The sequence below is a fragment of the Aricia agestis genome, chromosome 6 (assembly GCF_905147365.1).
Source record: "Aricia agestis chromosome 6, ilAriAges1.1, whole genome shotgun sequence".
Classification (NCBI taxonomy): domain Eukaryota; kingdom Metazoa; phylum Arthropoda; class Insecta; order Lepidoptera; family Lycaenidae; genus Aricia; species Aricia agestis.
Window position 1 is genome coordinate 10,428,581 of NC_056411.1, and position 10,972 is coordinate 10,439,552.

The window sequence follows — 10,972 nt, forward strand, 5'->3', positions numbered from 1 at the left end:
TCGAACGCTTACGTCAATGAGCGTTGTTGAAATTCTATTTGCCACCAGGTGCCTCGATGTAGCCTTAGGCTGTTTACACACACGCCACGGTGGCGGCGGCGCTGTCGCCGCGGCGATGCCCTCTATTACTTATCCTTGTGATTCTATTTGCCCTTACACACGGCGCCGCCGGGGCGGCGAATAACGCTGCCGCTGCGGCGCCGTGTGTAAACAAGCTTAGAACTAGTCCACACGACGTGTCAACGTAAATTTGTATGGATTTGACCGATTTCAATTGCGTGAGATGTCTTGCGAATCTGTCAAATCCATATAAATTTAGAAATGCATCTATGCGTCGCGTCGCGTTGCGGTCTAAATCAACCCTTACTGTCAACACCTCCTCCCGCTTCGTCTCGGGGGCTGCCGTCCGTTATATGCGTTGCAACGACGTAGCGCGCCGTGTGAACATTTAGGCTATTTGTATGTAAAACAACGTAACGTCAGCGCTGCGTCGGCGCAACGCTGACGCGTCACGCGACGCGCCGTGTGGACTGGCTCTTAGGGACTATCGTGTCAAACTGCTGTCATATTATTTCACCCTAAAGCTACATCGCGGCACCTGGTGGAAAATACAATTTCATACTGTACTATTATTAATTAAGCCGAACAGTTTGTTTATCCGTTTGTTTGTTTGAACGCGCTAATCTCAGGAACTACTGGTAGGATTAGAAAAATTATTTCAGTGTTAGATAGCTCATTTATCGGGAAAGACTATAGAGTATATATTATTATCATGCTAAGTCTAATAGGAGCGAAGAAACAGAGGAAAATGTGGAAAAAACGGGGAAAATATTTGAAAGAGCTTATCTCACGAACTACTTGAGCAATATTTATGGTGTTTGATACAGATACAGATAAAGAGTAGACCACTTGGAAGGACATTAGACTATGATTTGCGAAAAATTTACAGTTTCTGTGAAATTCCTAGTTTACGCGGGCACAAGGCCGCGCGGAACGTCTAGTTCCATAATATTATATTTTTGATCGGTGATTCTTCAAAGGAGAGGTAAAGAAAATGTTGTTGTTGGCTTAGCCCCTGGGGTCTGTTTGGTTGCGTTCTGTTTACACTTTTCTTGGTACTGGCGACTGGTTGCGACGTCATGTTGTCTCGGTAAAATATAGATTTGAGGACGAGACTTTGAATTTTAGGCATCTATTACACGGTAGGTTTTGCTGTCAGTTTTACCACAGTCATGGCTGTAACTGATGGATAACCTACCGTATAAGAGCATGACAGACGGTTGCGTGAAGTTGATTGACGAAAATCTGAATATTTTGATTTTTGCTTCATGTAACCATCAGTCACGAATTTTGAGTGAGTGTTGTCACATCTGACAAAATAGGAAAAAAATTAGAAACGTATACCTTTGAAAATTTTGACATAATACTGGAAAAAATTGAGTGACCGTCTAATACCATTCGTCAGTCCATAAGTCACTATCAGTCAAACATAATTCATGTTTGACGGAATTGACTGTCGTTTGTATGAGACCCATAAACATTTTTATTTCTCGCATTCTTTTGAAATATTTAATTTTTATGAAATAGAAATATATTGACGAGTTTTTCACTAACGCAGCTAAAAATGTTACCCAAAAACTCTACTATGGGTTTGAAAAAGAATGCTAACTAAAGGTTTCATATTCGTCCATATTGTACGGACAGGGTTACAAAGTATAAAGGGGACAAAGTGAAATAGTCAGTATTTTTAGCGCTGCAAACAATTCGTTTCAAAGAGTCGTGAATTTTTGGATGCTGGTGTAGGCTATATTCTATTGACTTTTTATCTGTATTATCAAAATCGCCTTATGGCGAAGCTTATATAGCTAAACTTGGTCAAGATAGTACTTTGAACCAAGTCAGGAGAGGCACAATAATGATGTACAGTGCTCCCAAAGTGATAATGCGCATAGCAATTTTCATAATTTTTCGGCAACGGTAGTATTTCCCGAGCGTCGGGAGACGTCGCTGCAAGCGCTGTTTTAAACTTAACTTTTAGAAAAACAGCGCTTTGCGGCGACGTAGAGGCGCCTGACGTTGCTTGGACGTTACCATGGTAACGCCGCGACGGCTTCCCGGTGATATGCCACCGCATAAACTTAGAATGCACAGTATATAAATAAGTACGACAGTATATAAATAAGTCTATGTGCCACCGGCTATATGATATTTACTTCTATTTCCTTTGAACAAGGTGCAAAATGCAAGTTTCATAGATTCATGTGTTTTCGTGATTACGACAATTAGCGAAGATTTCCATGCGCATTATTAATTTGGGAGTAAGTAGGTACTGTATAGGTAGAACTTCAGTTAATTTTACTAAACATGCCATATTTCTTTAACATAATAGAATCTATACTCACTAAAATCACAGAATACATTTTTTTTATGAAATAAGGGGGCAAACGAGCAAACGGGTCACCTGATGGAAAGCAACTTCCGTCACTCATGGACACTCGCAACATCAGAAGAGCTGCAGGTGCGTTGCCGGCCTTTTAGAGGGAATAGGGTAATAGGGCAGGGTAGGGATGGGAAGGAAAGGGAAAAGGGAAGGGTAGGAAAGGGAATAGGGTAGGGGATTTGGCCTCCGGTAAACTCACTCACTCGGCGAAACACAGCGCAAGCGCTGTTTCACACGGCCAAGCCGGCCCATTCGTGCCGAAGCATGGCTGTCCCACGTATAAAAATAGTACATAATTAGTACCTGCTAAAATGCAGAATAGTGACTATCTCTACACTTTAACTACACGAGATTTAGTTAAACTTGGTATGGAAAAACTTGAATTCTCGGAAGAAGACATACGATTTTTAATGGAAAAACTTGAATTCTCGGAAGAAGACATACGATTTTTAATGGAAAAACTTGAATTCTCGGAAGAAGACATACGATTTTTAATGGAAAAACTTGAATCCTCGGAAGAAGACATACGATTTTTAATGGAAAAACTTGAATTCTCGGAAGAAGACATACGATTTTTAATGGAAAAACTTGAATTCTCGGAAGAAGACATACGATTTTTAATGGAAAAACTTGAATTCTCGGAGGAAGACATACGATTTTTAATGGAAAAACTTGAATTCTCGGAAGAAGACATACGATTTTTAATGGAAAAACTTGAATTCTCGGAAGAAGACATACGATTTTTAATGGAAAAACTTGAATTCTCGGAAGAAGACATACGATTTTTAATGGAAAAACTTGAATTCTCGGAAGAAGACATACGATTTTTAATGGAAAAACTTGAATTCTCGGAAGAAGACATACGATTTTTAATGGAAAAACTTGAATTCTCGGAAGAAGACATACGATTTTTAACGTGGAAAAATGTACGGCTTCCGCAAAATAAACCATTTCTGTGCAAACGAAGCGGACAATATCTAGTATACAGTCCAGCTCTGGATTTATTGTATAGGCAGTATAGGCCATGGCCTGTGGGCTGCAGCGTCCTAGGATGGCGGCAGAGTTCGTACATAGGGCAGTAAAATTAAAGTGGCCTATATTCAAATAAAAAAAGTACACTAAATTTAAATCGGGCCTGGTGTTTCACTTCACAAAAACACAAACAATCCATATCCGACAGAGCGATAGCTTAGGCCTATCGCTTACAAAGATTTCTTGAAAAAGATACTAAACGGTTGTCTCAAAAGTGGAAATCTAAGTAATATGTTCCCAAGCAGCGATTTGGCGGCGACAGCATGAGTGATTGATATTGATTATATAACTTACGTTATAAGAACGTAAAACTTTTTATTTATAAACGTTACGGCCGAAAACGTGTCCCTTAGATTGATTGCCTAAAATAACCTCTTAGGTCGACGAGCAGAAAAGAATTGATAAGGATTTCATAACAAGATCATCAGAAATCAGTAATGTTCGTCTCAGTGAGGCAGTTAGTCCAAAGACTTCTATTTAAACTAATGAGTTAGCCACACATTCTGTAGAATTTTAACATTTTTTATTTTATCTTAGATGTTAAAATAATCGAATGCAATTTGTCTTAGTATTCTGATCCTATAGATCTATAATATTTTGTACTGTCTTAAATATCAAACGGGTTAAAGTTACCGTATTTATTTTGTGCGAAAATCCTTCACTTCAATTCCATATCCATTACATAAAGTTGGCGCTATCTATTAATCTATTAATACAGTGTAAAGGAACGTCAGTAATTCTCGATTAGCCCCAGTTCCGCTCCGTTTCACTCTCGGAACACTATTAGCGTTGACATCTTGCGGGACTCTGAGAAGTTCCTAACTCCATAACTGAGTGCCTCGTAGACGTATATACAGTACTAATGTAACTTTTCTTTGATATTGTGCACCGCATTAAGAATCAGAATCAGAATTTATTTATTGCTACAATGAAACTACAAAGGTCTTAAGATTAATTATTTGGAGCTTTCATTCTGCCACATAATATACATGTTGTGCAATATAGTCTTTTATTATAAGTATTATACTTAATATACAGGGTGTAACAAAAATAAGTGATAATACTTTAGGGTGTGTACGTGTTCCTTGTAGTGAGTTCACTGTGAAAGTAGCAGCGCTGAAAGACCAAAATTTTTTTCACTTTTGTATGGGAAAACTCGTGACGCTCGGGCCCTTGCCCATACAAAAGTGAAAAAAAATTTTGGTCTTTCAGCGCTGCTACTTTCACAGTGAACTCTCTACAAGGAACATGTACACACCCTTAAGTATTATCACTTATTTTTGTTACACACTGTATATTATATGTACTCATTTTATTATGAGTATTATAATACCATACATTGTGATGGAAATTAGATTAGAATGTATTCTAATATTATAAATCTTAAGTGTTCGTTTGTTTGAACGTTCTAGTTCCATTCTGCACAACCAGTTGGTCAGTTTAGTTGGTCAGTGCTAGTTCCATTCTGCACAACCAGTTGGTCAGTTTAGTTGGTCAAAGTGGAAAGACAGAATCCCACGAACTAGTTGACCAATCTTTATATTATAATGGGACATAATATTATATAGAGAAGACGGGAAGATAGGCTACTTTTTAGCGAGAAAATTTACGGTTCACGTGGAAATACTTATTTACACAGGCAAAACTTGGCTCGTCTAGTTTATGATATTTGTGGCATTAGCAATCTTTTCAAAGCTCTATAATAAAATGGCTATTGAATTTCGGCGTATTTTAACGACGACCTTAGTCGGGTTGGGAAAATAAGGGACTTCCGACCAGCCCTGCAGTGAAAAGGTGGCAATTTGCACGCTTCATACCCAATTACGTAGGTGATGGACTGTCGGACGAATGAATCTTGAAAACGTATGCATGTATAATTGTATTAGAAATTCAAATAAAAATCGCTACATAAGGAAGCTTAGGAGGAGTTAATCAGAGGTCGGTAGGTTTCTGTTATATACACTAATCCTTGGATTATTAGGATAATAATATAAATAATAAAAATACAGCATGCTATAATTTATATTGCATGTTGTGTTCACTGTAGAAGGTTGTACACTCAGTTCTACTAACGTACTGCATTATTTTATAAAATTGTTTTAGTGATACAGCCAGCTTGTGAACCTTTCAATAAAAAAAATATGTAAGTAGAAGTAATTTCAGTTTACTAAGTACAATAATCTAATGATCAAACGAACTTACCTGAAGTGAAGTTCGATCTTGATTATCCCGGCTTCGTCGAAGAGATTTATTTGATTACATGTAGTAGTTCACTACGCGTCAATTCACTCGCACACAGTTCAGAGCCGTTAAAAGAAAAGAGACAACAATATGTCTCCCACTCCGGCTCGCCCCTCCGCACGGCACTTCATTTAGTTCAGAGTTACTAGAACAGCAGCTCTACAACATTATGCTATGGGAAAATTAAAATTAATATAGGGATGGGCATTATACGTCCATTAGAATGGGAGGGACCTTAAATCTCTTCGACGAAGCCGGGATAATCAAGATCGAACTTCACTTCAGGTAAGTTCGTTTGATCATTAGATTATCCCGTCTTCGTCTTCCGAGATTTATTTGATTACATGTAGATGTTTAGAGAACAAATTAATCACGTCTTAATGTTGTAGATTGATATCAATAAAAAACAAAATTATAATAATTCAAAATAAATTATAATATTAGATATATTTGATACAAAAATATCATTCTTCTTCTACTCAATAGTAATAACAAAAATAAAACAAATCATTGAAACAATACATTAACAAAATTAACATTGTTTTCGGTAAGAGGCCTATTGTAAAAATTTGCGAAGGCTGCCGAATGATCCGACCAACCGGCAGTCCTCCTGATGACATCGACACTAACACCGGCGCGTTGCGCGGCCGAGGTGGAGGCGTGGCGGGTGCTGTGCGCGCTGAACACTGTGGTGTCGATGCCAGCAGAAGTTAGAGTCTGTTTTATCCAGCGCCCTATGGTTTGAGATGAAGCCGGGTGAAAAGGCCTTTTAAAAGTCAGTATAAGCCTGTCATACTGACTGTCTCGGCTCGAGGCGGTTGCATTAATGTAAGCAACGATAGTCTCTGCCGGGCAAACAGTAGGACGCTGAAGAAAAAAGGGCAATTCCAGTATCGGTTGAGATCTGCCTATACCAGAAGTCTTAATAATGTCTGTAATATTGATAATCACTTTTTGAGAATTTACAGTAATATTTGATATTCTAATCAATGACAATGTTTGACATCTTTGTCCAGTTGCCAATGCCAATAATACAACTAACTTTTTACTTAACTGTCCTAATGATAACGAAGTATTAGGATACATGCCAGCTAGATAATCAAGAACCACATTAGGGTTCCAAGTAGTATGGTACTTAGGAAAAGAAGGTCTAATTTTAAAGACTCCTTTAAAAAATCTTCTAACTCGTTCGTCTTGTCCTACATTATTTTTCGAAATAAGTGATAAAGCCGAACGACTATTATTTAAGGTTCCATACGACGCACCTTTACTAACACACTGCGTTAGGAAGTCTAACATATCATGGACCTCAATATTGTACGGATCCAGACACTTCACCGAACAGTATTCCCACCATTGTTTAAAGCTAGTCGTGTACTGAGATTTTGTACTTGCAGATAGGGATGAGAGCATTATATGCATGGATGATTCCGGCACCCGCAGCCTCAGGAACGCTTCCCTGATAATATGCTCGCCACCAGGGAAAGACGGGAATGAAGGGGGTGAGCTTCCCTGAAATTAGAAGAGAGAAGATACTTTTCCGGTTTAAAAATAATTGACCTACCAACAATAAGAGATTTAAATACTGGAAACCACGGTTGTGATGGCCAATCAGGCACCACAACTATTCCCGTTGCTTTTTCATGAATAATTTTTTGCAAGACTTTCAAAATTAGTGAAAAAGGCGGAAAAGCATAGAAAAACATATCCCATTTGATTGTGAAGGCATCAATATTAAAAGCATAGGGGTCTCTTTTCCAGGACACATATTTTGGACATTTCGCATTTATCCTTGAAGCAAATAAATCAACCTTCGGTTGGCCAAAGGTATTGACGATTTTTTCAAATGCCGTGGAATTCAATTCCCACTCAATATCTATATTTCTCGATTCACTATCTGCCTCAACATTTAAACAGGACTTAATGTAAGATGCAAATATGAAAACGCGTCGTTTTTCACACCAGGTCCAAATCTTTCTAGCTATATCATTGAGAATTGGGTATTGTACTCCACCCATTCTGTTTACGTAGGCAATAGCTGTGGTATTGTCAACGCGTAATAGTATATGACAGTCATGCATAGCACTAGCAAACGACTTAAGTCCGAAGTAGACAGCAAGAAGCTCCAAATAATTTATGTGATGACATTGCTCTGTGGAATCCCACGAGCCACCTATTCTTTCACCATTGCAAGCCGCGCCCCACCCAATCATGGAAGCGTCAGTAAAAATCTCTAACGAGTATTCGCCAGGACTAACAGGGTTACTAGATGTCCAAATACAATTTTGCCACCATAATAAGTCATCACGTAAGTAATGTGGAATCTCCATAACTTGGTCGTAATCGTCATCGCTTAGTAAAACTAAATATTTAGCCCTTTCCAGCAATTTCGTATGTAACCATCCGTAAGCCACGGCTGGACAAGCTGCAGTCAGACTACCTAAATAGCGAGCAAAGCTTCGGACAGTCATATTTTTGGCTTCAAGCATAATTTTAGTTTTTAAAGCGATGTCATTTTTCTTATTATTTGGTAATTCCAAGGACATAGTTTCGGAATTAAGAATAAAGCCTAAAAACTGACATGACTTACTGGGAATTAATGAGCTTTTTTCGAAATTTATAACAAATCCTAAACTGACCAGGCAAGATATAGTTTTATTAAGATTGTTAAAACAGTCATCATAAGTATCGCCAAAGTAACAGCTGTCATCGAGGTAAAAAACGCATTTAATACCTTGAGATCGTAAATGTGTTAATACTGGTTTCATAAGCTTAGTGAAAGTATAAGGGGCTGTACACAAGCCAAAGGGAAGAACTAAAAATTCATATAAGTCCTCTTTAAAACTAAATCTCAAGTACTTAGTATGTTCCGCGTGAATAGGCAAAAGGAAGTAAGCTTCTTTTAGGTCTAAACTGGCCATATAACAATCTACAGTCATTAGTTTGATAGCTGTTCTAACATCTTCCATTTTAAAATGATCCACATCAATGAAATGGTTTAATTTTTTAAGATTTAAAATTAACCTCTTCTCGCCATTACTTTTGGGCACCAAAAAAATGCTTGAAACAAATTGGTCCTTACAGGGAACACATTTACGTATAGCCTTGGATGTAATCAAACGGAATAATTCCTTTTCAATGTAAACGATATCGTCACGAGGTGGCGATAATTTAGGAAGTGCACCTGGGAATTGAACAGGTTTTTTGGAAAAAGGAATCCTGTAACCCGTGATCCAGTTTAAAATAGTCTCGTCACTAGTTATGGTGCACCATTCATCATAAAAATATTTTAAGCGACCTGAATGTACCTGTAAGTCTATTGCCGGCGTTTGGCGGCGGTCGTCTGCTTGTGGTTGCGCGGCGCAGGCGGCGGAGGAGATGCTGCGGACGCTCGCGGCGCGCGCTGGTTCGGCGCCGCACGGCGGCGATACACCGCCGACTTCATCCCGCCGCCACGGTGCGACGCTGACGCTCGCGAACCTCGTTGATTCATCTGTCTCGATGGCGGCGGGATCTTGGAGTTTAAATGTGCAGACTGAAGTAACTTCCCTGTCTTTTGAATCCCTCTTGAGGATTTAATAAACTCTCCTAAGTTATCGCCAAACAGGTGGCTGTCTCTCTTCCTGTTTTTGAAAGGATCTAAAAAGGACTTGTCCACCATTGGGGTGATAAGGGAACGTCTTGTCTCGGTTTCGGCAAAATGAGAATCAGCTAGAATTTTTGCAGCGTCTGTCAGATTCCGTAGAATACCCGACGTATCTACAGTCTTAGCCAAGATGTCGGTCATAGTCCGACCCAGAATAGAAAGCGCACATCCCATCTGATTCTGCTTTTTTACGATTCTCATGTCTCGGTTCCGGGCAGAAACATAGCACCGATCTCGGGATTTAAAATTGGTGCCTTGGCTAATGGACAATTCTTAGGCAGTAAATATTTTTTTAATAACTCTTCACGAGCCTCCTTGTTAAGGCCATCCCGTAATAATGGTTCCCATCTTTTCGCCAAATCAGAGTAAATGTCTGGGCCCCACTCGATTGTTTCCGCCTCGAAAACACCTAAAGCTTGTAAAAGCTCCGGGTCGGCCACAAAGTCGCAGGAAGACGGCGCATTTGCTTGGACAGATGTTGAAGCCACTGCAGCATCCAGTGGCGTGTTTAACGACTGCGACGTGCTCGGTATAGCGGCAGTCACGGCGAGCGGCCCGACCGTGCATGGTAGGGGAGTCGCAGGTGCGGCGATCGGAGGGTCGTTGGTACACGGCGGCAAGGCCGCGACGGCGGGCTCGATTTCTAGCGGCGGGCCGGCATAAGACACGTCATGTTCCGACGGCTCGCTATTATTTCTTGATTCGTCCGTGTAGTGTACCGGGGTAATAGGTATCACCAGCTCGTCTAAAAAATATGGAAGCATTCGGTTAATATCTCGTATTAACTCATTTAATAATTGCTATTGGTCAATATCACGTATTGACTCGAAGCGATTTCGTTACAGTCCAATATCTCGTATTGGATCGAAACATAATAAACAAGAAAAGTTGATAAACGTAACACCTTTCACAAAAAAAAAAAAATATTATGAGGGTAAAATATAAAGACTAACCTTCACTTGATTCCCAAAGGGGTTTTTGAAGTCGTCTTTCATATTTCCTTAATTTCCTTCTCCATCTATCCTCCTTACTTTCTTCATGCCTTCGTTTCGGCATTATTTACGTGAACAAACAATTACACCTTCAAAATAATTATTAACTGCGTGCGATCGTCGTGAGCGCAAGAACACGAATGAAGTGCCGTGCGGAGGGGCGAGCCGGAGTGGGAGACATATTGTTGTCTCTTTTCTTTTAACGGCTCTGAACTGTGTGCGAGTGAATTGACGCGTAGTGAACTACTACATGTAATCAAATAAATCTCGGAAGACGAAGACGGGATAATTAAATTCATGAAATAGCAGGTGTTGTCACTTGTGACTTGTTTCAATATTGGATCATCAATGTAGTAAGTACATTGTACCTATCAATGTAAACATATTGTCTAACATGATGTACTTGATATATATTTTATATGTATACATAATATCGCGAGGGTGTTAGGGTTAGTCGCCTCCTTAAGGTAAATGAACACTAACGGCCGAGCTCAGACTACTTAGCTTACATAACTGTAGTACAACGAAGCGATTGACAGAGAATGACTACACTACTCATGTCAAATTTTTCAAAAAGTAATCATCAAATCTTTCTGAGTGCAGCCGCAAAAGCATTATTCA